This window comes from Papio anubis, chromosome 10 (assembly GCF_008728515.1).
Source record: "Papio anubis isolate 15944 chromosome 10, Panubis1.0, whole genome shotgun sequence".
In the NCBI taxonomy this organism is placed as follows: Eukaryota; Metazoa; Chordata; class Mammalia; order Primates; family Cercopithecidae; genus Papio; species Papio anubis.
Window position 1 is genome coordinate 82,179,361 of NC_044985.1, and position 11,261 is coordinate 82,190,621.

General features: G+C 33.2%; 1 long non-coding RNA gene across 1 annotated transcript; it reads left to right on the forward strand.

Annotated features, from left to right (window-relative positions):
• Positions 1–485: 485 nt before the first annotated feature.
• Positions 486–8,123, forward strand: LOC108581379. The gene is made up of 2 exons (XR_001893511.3): positions 486–7,025; positions 7,990–8,123. It is a non-coding gene; the product is annotated as an uncharacterized LOC108581379 (long non-coding RNA).
• The last annotated feature ends 3,138 nt before the right edge of the window (positions 8,124–11,261 follow it).

Below are 11,261 nucleotides of genomic sequence, written 5' to 3' on the forward strand. Positions count from 1 at the left end.
TTCCCATATTGCAGTCTCCTTTATAGTGTTGTGTTTTGTAATGTACTCAGCTACTCAGGGGTGATTTCAGTGATAGTAAATCCTGGGCCTGTGAGTCCCCATGTGTACCATAGTAATTTTAATACTTCTACAGTTAAGTACTGTCGGGTATAAATTTCAGAACCAACTTTAGTTGCTTCAGTGTGTTTTTTTCTTGTGACTGTTTTTGCAAAAGCACATTTAATAAATATGAAATAAGAAAAATGCTTAAACAAATGACATAAAGAAGTGAGATGGTATTTTCTTTATTTATATGGCTAAATATCATAGCTGATACAGTTTATGTATTCCATTCAATGTGTAACTGTTTTTACTATTGAATGTTATTATGTTATGTTAATTATTTTTTAAATGAAAACACTAATTTTCCTAAACTGAGTTCCCCAGGCCACTGGGGTCTCTGGAAATGTTACTTGGTATTCCTGAAGGAAAAAAAAAAAAAAAAAAGTTTTCTGTGGTCAAGTGTGTTTAATAAGAAGTGCTGAGTTAAACAAAGTTGGATTTCTTTTTTGATTTTTTAGTATTTTATATGCAACATGCAATGTTAATCTCTAAGAAGATGAGTCATTTCCTAACATAAGCATCCTTTTGTCCTTTTTTTTTTTTTTAACAAACTTATTTAGCAGTTGTTGAACATCAGTGTTCTATATCATATTGCAGGACATGCTGGTTTAGAAGGATGTAATACATTTAGTACACTGAGATTTAAGCAAAGTTCTTGCATCTAAACTTTCAGTGTTTAGAGAGATCAATGCCGAGCATAAAACGTTTTGTAAAACCTTACTATTTGTGGAATAAATTAATGACTTCTAGAATGAAGGCTATCTTGCTAATAAATGAATGCCTGCCAAGCCAGCTGGTACACTACTCTACTGCTGAAGTCGGTGGCTTTGTATTAATCTGGAGGATTGTGTTGAGTTATCCTCTCATCCAAATTGTCTACTGGAAAACTGATTCTTTTGCATTTGTGTATGATCTACCCTGTTCTCCTTCCATTCTAGGATCTCTTAGAATTGTTCGTAAAATTTTTCTTAGAATTTATTCTTAGAATTGGATCTTAGCTCTTAGAAGTTCTTTGTCTTTGGTGTTCTTCAATTTTACTATCATATGACTAATCTGTCATCCCTTGTCTTCTAAAGTCCTTCCTTTCTGTTTTATGATGTGATTTTTCCATCATAATTTATTCAACTTTTTAGTCTTTTTTCTATTATTTTCTTCTGAGTGCTTTATTATTTGTTAGTAATATTACTTCTATCCTCATCATTTAAGTTCATGCTTAAACTGCTCTTCTTTTTAATTTTTTTCCAGTGTTTTCCAATTCAACCTGACTTTTTCAGTAAATTAATTTGTGTTTTGACTGTGTCCATTCTGATTAGAGATTCCAGATAAAATACTGAACATACAGTTAAATTTGAATTTCAGACATTATGAAAAAATTTTAGTATAAGTATGTCCTGCTTTGCCTCTTATATCATGGTGGACATATTTATACCTAGAAGAATATAGTTATTCATCTAAAATTCAAATTTTACTGGGAATCCTCTATTTTTATTTGCTAATTCGGTTTCCTCTGTTTCTACATACTAAACTTTAGGGTATTTTTTTGTTTTTGATTTTTTTTTTTTTGCTTTCACAATCAACGAACTTATCTCTAAAAATCTTTTTTTGTGTGTGTGGCAATAGTATTCTCCTGTCCTAGGAATGAACAAATATAAATAATTAATATGAACTTTTAAGGAAAACTTTAATAGATATCCCTGATGTGTTGAAAATAGAATGAAGAGTACCTTGGATTGATTAAGCATTAGGCTATTCAAAAATACAATAAATCGATTTTCAAACTTTTCGGGAGTGCTGTCTAATGATATAGGATATTGTCAACTGCTATAACAATGGATTCTCAAATGCATAATGTCTCAAAAACAGTAGATTTTTTTCCTTGTTAACATGAAAACTCTGAGGGGGTAAAAAGTCTAGGATTTTCAGTAGCCATGGTGTTGGTTCCTTCCACACCTATATTTTATGTTCACCCTGGTTACCCTCATCCTGGTCAGCCAGAAAAGGAGCCAAGCATGGAAGAACATGCATAGAAGTATCTAGTGGATGAAACCTGAAAGTGATACCCTTCAAGTCCGCTCACATCCTGTTTGTTGGAATTCAGTCACACAGCCAAGCCTCACTGCAAGGAAGTCTGCAAAATGTAACCCAGCTCTTTCCAGGAAGAAGAGAAGATAGACTTTAGTGTGTAGTTAAAATTTGCTGTCACACAAACATGTTCACATGCTCAAATGGTTATGCTAAAGAAGTATGAAAGCGACTTCATGGATAATGGTTACAGCATATTTTACTTTCCTGGAATTCATAATTGGATTTTTTGCTTCATTTATAATTATTTGTTGATGTGATTAAATAGCCCAGGTGCCTCTATGAGAAAATAAAATAAAATAAAATATTTTGACATTAAATTGACATTTCTTGATTCAAGGAATGAACAGACTACTCTACTCTACTCTAATATTTAACAGATTAATTGTTGAGCTAGATATCCAAGGTGGTTTGGGAAAGACACCGTGGTTATATGTAGAATATGGGTAAACCATTCAACAAAGCAGAGTGAGGAAGCCTGCCAAGGTATGCGAGTACCTCTTTAGCAGATGAATCGGAAACTTCTGTTTGCAGAGCTGTCAACATAGCCCCTCTCCTAAATACTAATTGCTTAACAAACAAGATATTAAGATCTTTAAAATAAGTGTTTCTTTGTCCTATATGTGTATTTATAAACATAGAACGGAAATCTCTACATGCAAAATATTTAGAGTTAGATGGTGTTGTAGGTAATTAGTGAGAAAGGCGGTATGTTTTCTCATCCACCTGCTGGTAGAAGCAGATGGTAGTTTATTTCTGCCCATGTGACCTACAGATTCTTCAGGTTTACCACAATACTATGACTATGGTAATATCATTGTTTCCTTCCCAGGTATGGTTAAATTTCTGGTATCTATAAACAGTTTGTTTTCCTTCTTTGCTTCACCAACCTTTTGAGAAGAAATGCAATGATATGGGTCTTGCCATGTGAAAAAAAATTTAAATAACGCTTTTAGAAACATATTTTCCCCTATAAGAACAGTTATATTTTTTGACAGAAAAAAAATGCTATGATTTTCAATCTTACAATGAGAAGGAACCCTTAGAGGTATACATCCTGTTTGGTTTTAGCAAAGCACAAAACAAAACAAACACAATAAAATGCAGTGCTGTGTGCAGAGTCAACTCACAGTCATTAACACCCATCTCTAAGCTTTGTCTCATACCTAGATATTTAGCTCTTCTTTCTTTTACAACAAAGAATGTGTACAGCTTCTTAAAGGAAACTAGATACAGTGTGTTCATTCAGCACATTTCATTTGAGTATAATACGTCCAAATAGAGTTAATTTTTACTTCTTTCCTTTAATTACCCTTACCTAGTTTTAAAAATTACATTAAAAGATAAAATGAAAAAGTACAAAGGACATTTTATGTAACATCTGCTTAATCTGAGTACTCAAATGTGTTAATGAAACTAATAACATGAAAATAATTCATGAAAAGATGCTAGATTATGGTTGTAAAATCAGTACCTGAGTCTTTTCTCTTTGGAAAAACCATTACAGTAGGAGATACAAACATTTGAAGCCTGCTACAGCTCAGATAATTGTCTAGTTGTTATTAGAGCAGCTTGTCTTTTCTTAAAAGCCTATTCTAGGTGATTTTTCTTGTTAACCCTCAGCATCACTTACTGTTAGTTTGTTTTAAGCTTTGCCAAGGCTCTCGAGTGAAGTCTTCTAAAGAGTTTATTTACATGTGGTGGGCAGGACTTGAAATATTTTTTCACTAAGCTCTTCCTGATGTCTACAAATGTGGCTATTTTAATATCATACTTTTCAGACATATTAAATGAGCTTATTACATATATATATATATCTATGTATTTTTTAATAATGCATTGATGGTCAAGGCTTTTGGTTTCCTTCCTTTCATTGCATTAAAAGCTATGCAATTAGCTGAAAAGGTAAATACATTTAAAACTTTTAGTCTTCAACACGGGGTGTATTGAAGACTCAGTGAATGACTCTCACAGGGCCATGTCTCCCCTCTATTCAAGACCATGGACATATCCACTCATTGTAATGTGTCTGTGCTTCCTCTTAGGATGGAAATACCTTGTTTCTTTTTTCCAAGGGCTATTTTGTAAGCCTAAAAAGACTGATGTAGAAATATAGAAAAGTTACTGTGAACAAAAGCAAAATGTTATTATTAAAATTAAATGGCAGGTTAGTTAAGTGTACCCTAAATGCTTTGAGAATTTGAAGCTTCTCTATCAAAATGTGCCCCAGGGATTAGCAGCACAGGCATCACCTGGGAGCTTGCTAAACACTCAGGATCCTACTCCAGATTTACAGAATTGGATTTGCATTTCAGCAGGATTCTACAGGTGTTTAATATGCACATTAAACTTTAAAAAAGCAACTTTTACACTAAAAAGCAACCCTGAGAATTGTGTATGATGACCTCAGTTCTACAGATAAGGAATCTGAGGCTCAGAGAGGCTAACTTGTGCGACTTGACAATTTAAGCTCAGGTCTGTTTGAAGCTCACATTCGCACATTTCCACCACACTTTACTGCTTTCAGTGCACTGTAGCTAGTTTTTAAAGACAAGTGCAAAATTGTCACCTTTTTTTAACATTTTTACTAGGTTTTGACTATGCTGGTAACATTCTCCAGAAGGACTAACACAAATTCTGATGACAGTGAAGTCATGCATTGCTGAGGAAGACCAAGTTTGGTGGGAAGATCAATAGCATAGATTTTTGTGGCTTTGCACAGTTCTATTTTTGAATGCTTGGAGGATCTTATTTATTAGAGCATGTTTGCAGAAACTGTCAGTAAACATCTTTTCTTTGTTAATATTTAACCCACCAACTCTTTCAAGCTTCCATCTTTTCCAGCCTCACAGTCCCACATGCTTTTTAATCCACTAAGAGCACCAAACTGTCTCCATGGTGCAATAAAAGTCTTCTATTTTATGACTTACTTGAATTACTACCCTAACTTATAATTTGCCAGATTTGTTTTTGCCTTCAAATCCCTTACTTCATTGTAGCCACATGAAAAATGTTACACCCTGTACATTTTTCTCCCCAAAGTCTAATGCTTATTTTTAATATACTAATAGTTCTTGTCCAGAATAATTTAGTCTTGCTGCCATCCAGAATGTTTTATTCACTATTCAAAAAAACTTTTAGAAAGTTCCTCTATAAAATATTGGAAAATATTTGAAGTAGCTGTAATGACTGTTGAAATTGAGTATACTTTAATTAGATTACATAATTGACAAAAATCCCCCAAAGAGCTTAGGGAAAAAAGAAAAAATCAGATTGGCCATTTAGATGCTTTCCAGACTTACTTTTTAATGCTAACATGTTTCCAGAGGATTCATGGGCTGAGTTTCTGGAAGCCAAGGACATTTCTTTTTGAGTGGCAATTGTAAATACCTTGATTTTTATCCGAAGCACGTGAAACAGTGTGATTTCAGTTGGAGATAATTTTATTTTTATTGTATTTATTTAAGTGCCAGAAGGTGGGGATGGGGTTAGTTTATAGCTTCCTGTTCTAAGGAAGGGGAGATAAACTTGTAAAAGCAAAAAGTATGTAAGCATCAGTCTTCTCTCTTTTATCATAGCTCGAAGGGTTGACACCAGTCTTGTGTGTGCGTGTGTGTGTGTGTGTGTGTGTGTAATAAAAGATTAAGCAGACTGAAAGGACAGTACAGAAGTGACAGTGATGGGCAGTTCTCTCACTCACCATGAAGACCATAATTTATATAATAATTAAAGCACTTCCCAGTGGATCTATGTGTCTAGGACATCATGGTCTCTGAATCGGAATCTGATTAATATATTCCTTTACATATTCCTTCTCTTGCATTGCCAACAATGCAGACTCTTCCAAAGCAGAAGAGCTGAGCAGGTAGTGAGTTGGTTTCAAGCGTGTATCTCTTAGCTTAGAACTTTTGTCCAAGATGCTAGGGGACTATGCCAATTTGTACGCAATTGAACCAAACACAAATGCTCTCTGGATTTCTAACTAAGAAGGTTCAGAGCATGTAAGGCAGTGAATAGACAGGGCAGGGTCAAGTACTCTTCACCACATGTAAAGCAACTGAGTTAGGCTATTGAATACAACAATGTACAGATTGAATTGCTGGAGAAAATGTGTTTTTGGCCTCTTAGCTGGATATACCAATCAGGAAATACTGAGGAAAGTTGTCTCTTTTCATATCCATTATACTTCTGAAATAGTAAAGAAGGCATAAAATACATTGATTTAGGAACAGAATTCCATTGATTGACCACTATCATAATTTCAGTAGAAACCTTTTTTATTTTAGTTAATTTTACTAAATACTGATCATGTAGCTTGCATAGTTGCTGATATGTAGCAAATTCTCAGGAAAATTATCTATTTTATTGTAAATAATAGTGATAAAAATTTAGAATTTTTCAACATAAAATTGATCCCAATTATTGAAGAAAATATTGTCATAGCCTTTTAAGTAAGTTTCTCTTATAAGCCTGATAAAACACAATTATTTGCTGGAAAACAGTGTGGTTTTTAAATGGAAAATATTATAATGCTTTAAGAATATTTTGTTTGTATTGCAACATTTGAGATTTGTAAAACATATTCCATTGAATTTAGCATTATAATTTTATTCTTTCCAGAAAAACATAAAAATATAAAATGAAACCGGGACTTTTGCTTCAAGATGAATCAGACTGTCAGAAGAACACTTCCACTGAATACTCACAGACTATCTCTTCATAAGAGAGGTTATAAGGCATCAAAGACTTGAGTAGGCAAGATGGCAGAGAGAAGGAAAGAACAGAGACGTGATCTTAACATTCAGCTGTGCTTTACATTGGAGGTGTTTGCTAATTAGCAGGTACTGGCAAATAGGCTGAAAAGGTCAACAGAGCTTTCAGCAATTTTAGGTATATCCCCAAAGGGCTACAACCTACTTGTGAGAGAAAACAAACGAAAGTTTTGCAAAGATCAAAACTGGGATTCAAAGCTGAGCATAATGTCAGATTGCATTACAGTGATATGTCTGACAGAAGCAAAAGTAAATTCTCTCTGGAGATAGATCACATTGCCCAGATCCTTAAATAATCTCTATGATTTTTTGTACAAAATATCCTGTAGTCAAGTAAAAATTAAAATGCACTAAGAGACAAGATGAAATGACCAGAAATTACAATAAAAATGAACAATAAAAACAATCCACTAGAAGTCTAGATATTGGAGTTACTAGATGGAAATGTTAAAGTAACCATAATTACAGTATTAAAAAATAGTAAGATAAAAATTTTATCAGATAATTTTTATTATAAAAAGGAATCAAATGAATATACTCTGCTCAAACCATTAAATAACTAAATTTAAAAACCTCGTAGATGCTTTTAATAATAGGGCAGATAAGCTAAAGGAAAGATGAATGCACAAGAAGAGAGGTCAGTAAAATGTACTGAGAGTGAAGCATAGGGGGAAAAACATGCTTATTTCTGGAAAGAATGTAAGAGACATCGATGACATTAAAAAAACCCACTAAGGTATGACATATGTGTTATTAGAATACTAGAAGGAGAATAGGAAGAGAAGGAAGTAACACTATTTGAAGAGATAACAGCCGAGATAAAAGGTATAAAGAAAGAAATTTAATAAATGTGATAAACCCCAGCCAGTTTGCATATAATAAAAACTGTATCTACAACAATTAGAATAAAACTACTAAAAACCAAAGACAAAGAGAAAATCTTAAAAGTAGCTAGATAAAAAGGAGAGATCAGAATTTCATGTACCTGAAACCCAAAAGTAAATTTTTATTTTTTTCCCCCTGATGTCCTCAGCTCTGGACTTGAGGCATCCTTCAACTTAGAAGTCAGCGCCAGATGGAACACCAGGACATTTGCTCTAGTTTTAGCTTGAGGTGCAGAAGAGAAGAATCCTAAACCTTGGAGTATAAATAAATCCCCTGAGAGTTTGTTGTTGTCGTTGTTGTTTTGTTTTCTCTATTTTGCTCTCTTGTGTAGCTGTGATGGTGTAGTGACAGTGGCAGCAGAGAGGGCCCGCAGGCACCTGAAACTCTCTGATCAGAGAAGGTGTGACCCAAGGAGGATGGAGAGAATGACTGTTGCTTTGCTTTTTTTCTCTTCCTCCCTTTCCACCACTTAGTTCTGGACACAGATACAGTCAAGGCAGAGTGGAATAGCTATTGCCCAAGCCTTCCTGATGGACAACAGAAATGGAGACCCTCGGGAAACTAGAAAGTACAGCAAAATTACAGTGAGGAGTTTAGAAAAAATGACGGCTTAATGTTGCTCATGAACTCCTGGGCTGACTCCTAAGCTGCCCATTCACAGATCCAACCCTAAACAACATATAAAAAGCTTTGAGAAAACTGTGGGATATATCGTCTCTTAGGTTCCAGACTATCCATTGGTTAACACACACCAAACAGCACTGCAAAATCTTTGAAAACTAAACTGACATTTTCTAATTTAAATAATAGGCTAGTTAAAATTTGTGGCCTAAACACAATTGAGTTGATTGCCTGCTAAAGGAAAAATATCAACAGTTCCCATAGGACTTTAGAAAGATCCAGGTTCCCATAACTAGATATTGAAAATATCTTGAATACGTTCCAAAATTACACAACAAACAAAGAACCAGGAGAAGCTCAACTCAAATGAAGAGAGGATCAACAGTTGTCAATGCAGAGACAACAAAACATTGTAAATATCAAATAAAGACTTTAAAGCAACAATTATTAAAGTGTTCCAAGAAGGGCTAACACTCTTGAAATGAATGAAAATATAGATGGTCTTAGCAAGTAAGAGAAGATATGAAGAACCATACAGAACTTTTAGAACTGAACAACATAATAACCACAATTATAATAAAACAAAACCTCCCTGAATGAGCCTAAAAGCAGAATGGAGATGATGGAGACAGCCAGTGAACGTGAAGTAGATGAATGTGACCAACAGAGAAAAAAAGGTTGTTTTTTCCTCTGGAAACTGGTGGGACAACATCAAAAGATCTAAAATTTGTATCAAAGCAGACTCAGAAGGAAAGGAAAAGGAGTACAGTACAGAAAAATAATTTGAAGGATACTGCATCCAACAACTGCAGAATACAAAATCAAACAAGTTTAAAATATTAAAATAAGGCAAAATATTATTTGCATTATACTACAATGGATTTATACTATTGACCATTGCAAGACGATAACAGGGGAAGCCCTACATACTTAAACAATACACTTTAAAATAAGCAGTGGGTTCAAGAGGAAATCTCAAGGACAATTTGAGAATATTTTGAACTGGCATCTATGGTCATACCACCCTGAATGTGCCCGATCTCATCTAAAAATATTTTGAACTGAATAAGAATGAAAATTTACAACATATCGAATGTTGTATATGGAATTAAAACAGTGTGTAGAAGGAAATTTATAGCATTAAATGTTTATCTGTGGCATTACATTTATAGCATGTAATTTGAGAAGAAAATCTCAAATCTAAATTCCCAACCTTAATAAACTGAAAGAAAGTAGCAAATATAAACCCAAAGCAAACATAAGCCAGGAAATAATACAGATAAAAACAAAAATTGACAAATTAAAATAGAGAAACAATAGAGACCAAGAGCTAAAGGTAAAATACAAAACTAAAATTTTAGAAGAAAATATAGAAGAAAATACTTCAGATTAGGAAAAGTGTTCTTAGATACAATACCAAAACCATAATACTTCAAAACAAATTGGTAAATTGAAATTTATCATAATTTTCAAAAATGCTTTGCTGAAAATACTAACAGAAGAATGAAAAGAGAAGCTACAGATTGAGAGGAAATATTTGCAAAGTACATATCCAATAAAGTCCTTGCAACCAAAATATTTTAAAAACTCTCCAACTCAACAATAAAGAACAACCCAATTAAAAATCAGCAAAAGAGAAAGTTTACCAAAAAAGATCCATGAATGACAAATAAATTTTTAAAAGTTAAAGCCATTAGCAATTAAAACTATTATGAGATACTACTATACATCTATTAAAATGGCTAAAATAGAAAAATCTACTTATACCAAATGCTTCCAAGCATGTGGAGCAGGTGAAATTCTCATGCACTGCTGGCAGAAATCCAAAATGGGACAGCTACTCTGAAAAACACTTTGTTTTTTTCTAACATGAAACATATTTTTATCTATATGAACCACAATTGTACTTTTAGTTATTACCCAACTTACAGTCACAAAAAAATTTGTTCACAAATGTTTATATGGCTCTATTCATAATCACCAAAAACTGGAAATAATCCAAATGTAGTTCAATGGTTGAGTAAAACAAAAACTAAAGTGTATCCAGACAATGAATACATTTAGCAATACAAAGGAATGGACTATTGATATACCCAACAACTTGGATTGCTCTCAAAAACATTATCCAGAGTAAGAAGAACCAGTCTCAAGAAGGTATATACTGTATAATTCCATTTAAATAACATTCCCAAAAGATAAAACTATAGGGATGGAGAACAAATCAGTGTTAAGAATGTGGAAATACTAGAAATCTCATACACTACTGATTGAAGTATGCAAATCTGAAAAACCCTTTAATAAATACTAGAGCTAGTCCTTGATGCAACAACTGTACTTTTAAATACGTACCTACAGAAATGTACACATTCATGCAGCAAAAAGGGATATATATGTATATATGTATATGTATATATGTATATTTATCTATATATGTATATGTACATAAATATGTGTGTGTGTATATATACAGAGAGTTCATAAAAGCCAAATACTAGAAAAAATGAAATATCAATTAATAGTGATATAGATAAATTAGGATGTATTCATACTGGAGAAAACTGAATGAATATATAATACACACTGCATGAATTCATTTATGTAATGATTAAAAAGCCAAAAATAATCTATAGTATTAGAAGTCAGGAGAGTATTTGCCCTTGGGGAGGAGTGGGGAAAGTGTTGACTTGGAAGGGCTACAAGTCTAGTTGGGTCCTAGTTATATTTTGTTTCTTAATCAGAATGATGGTTATAGGGGTGTGTTCATTGAAATTTCATTGAGTAGAAAATACTTGATCTATG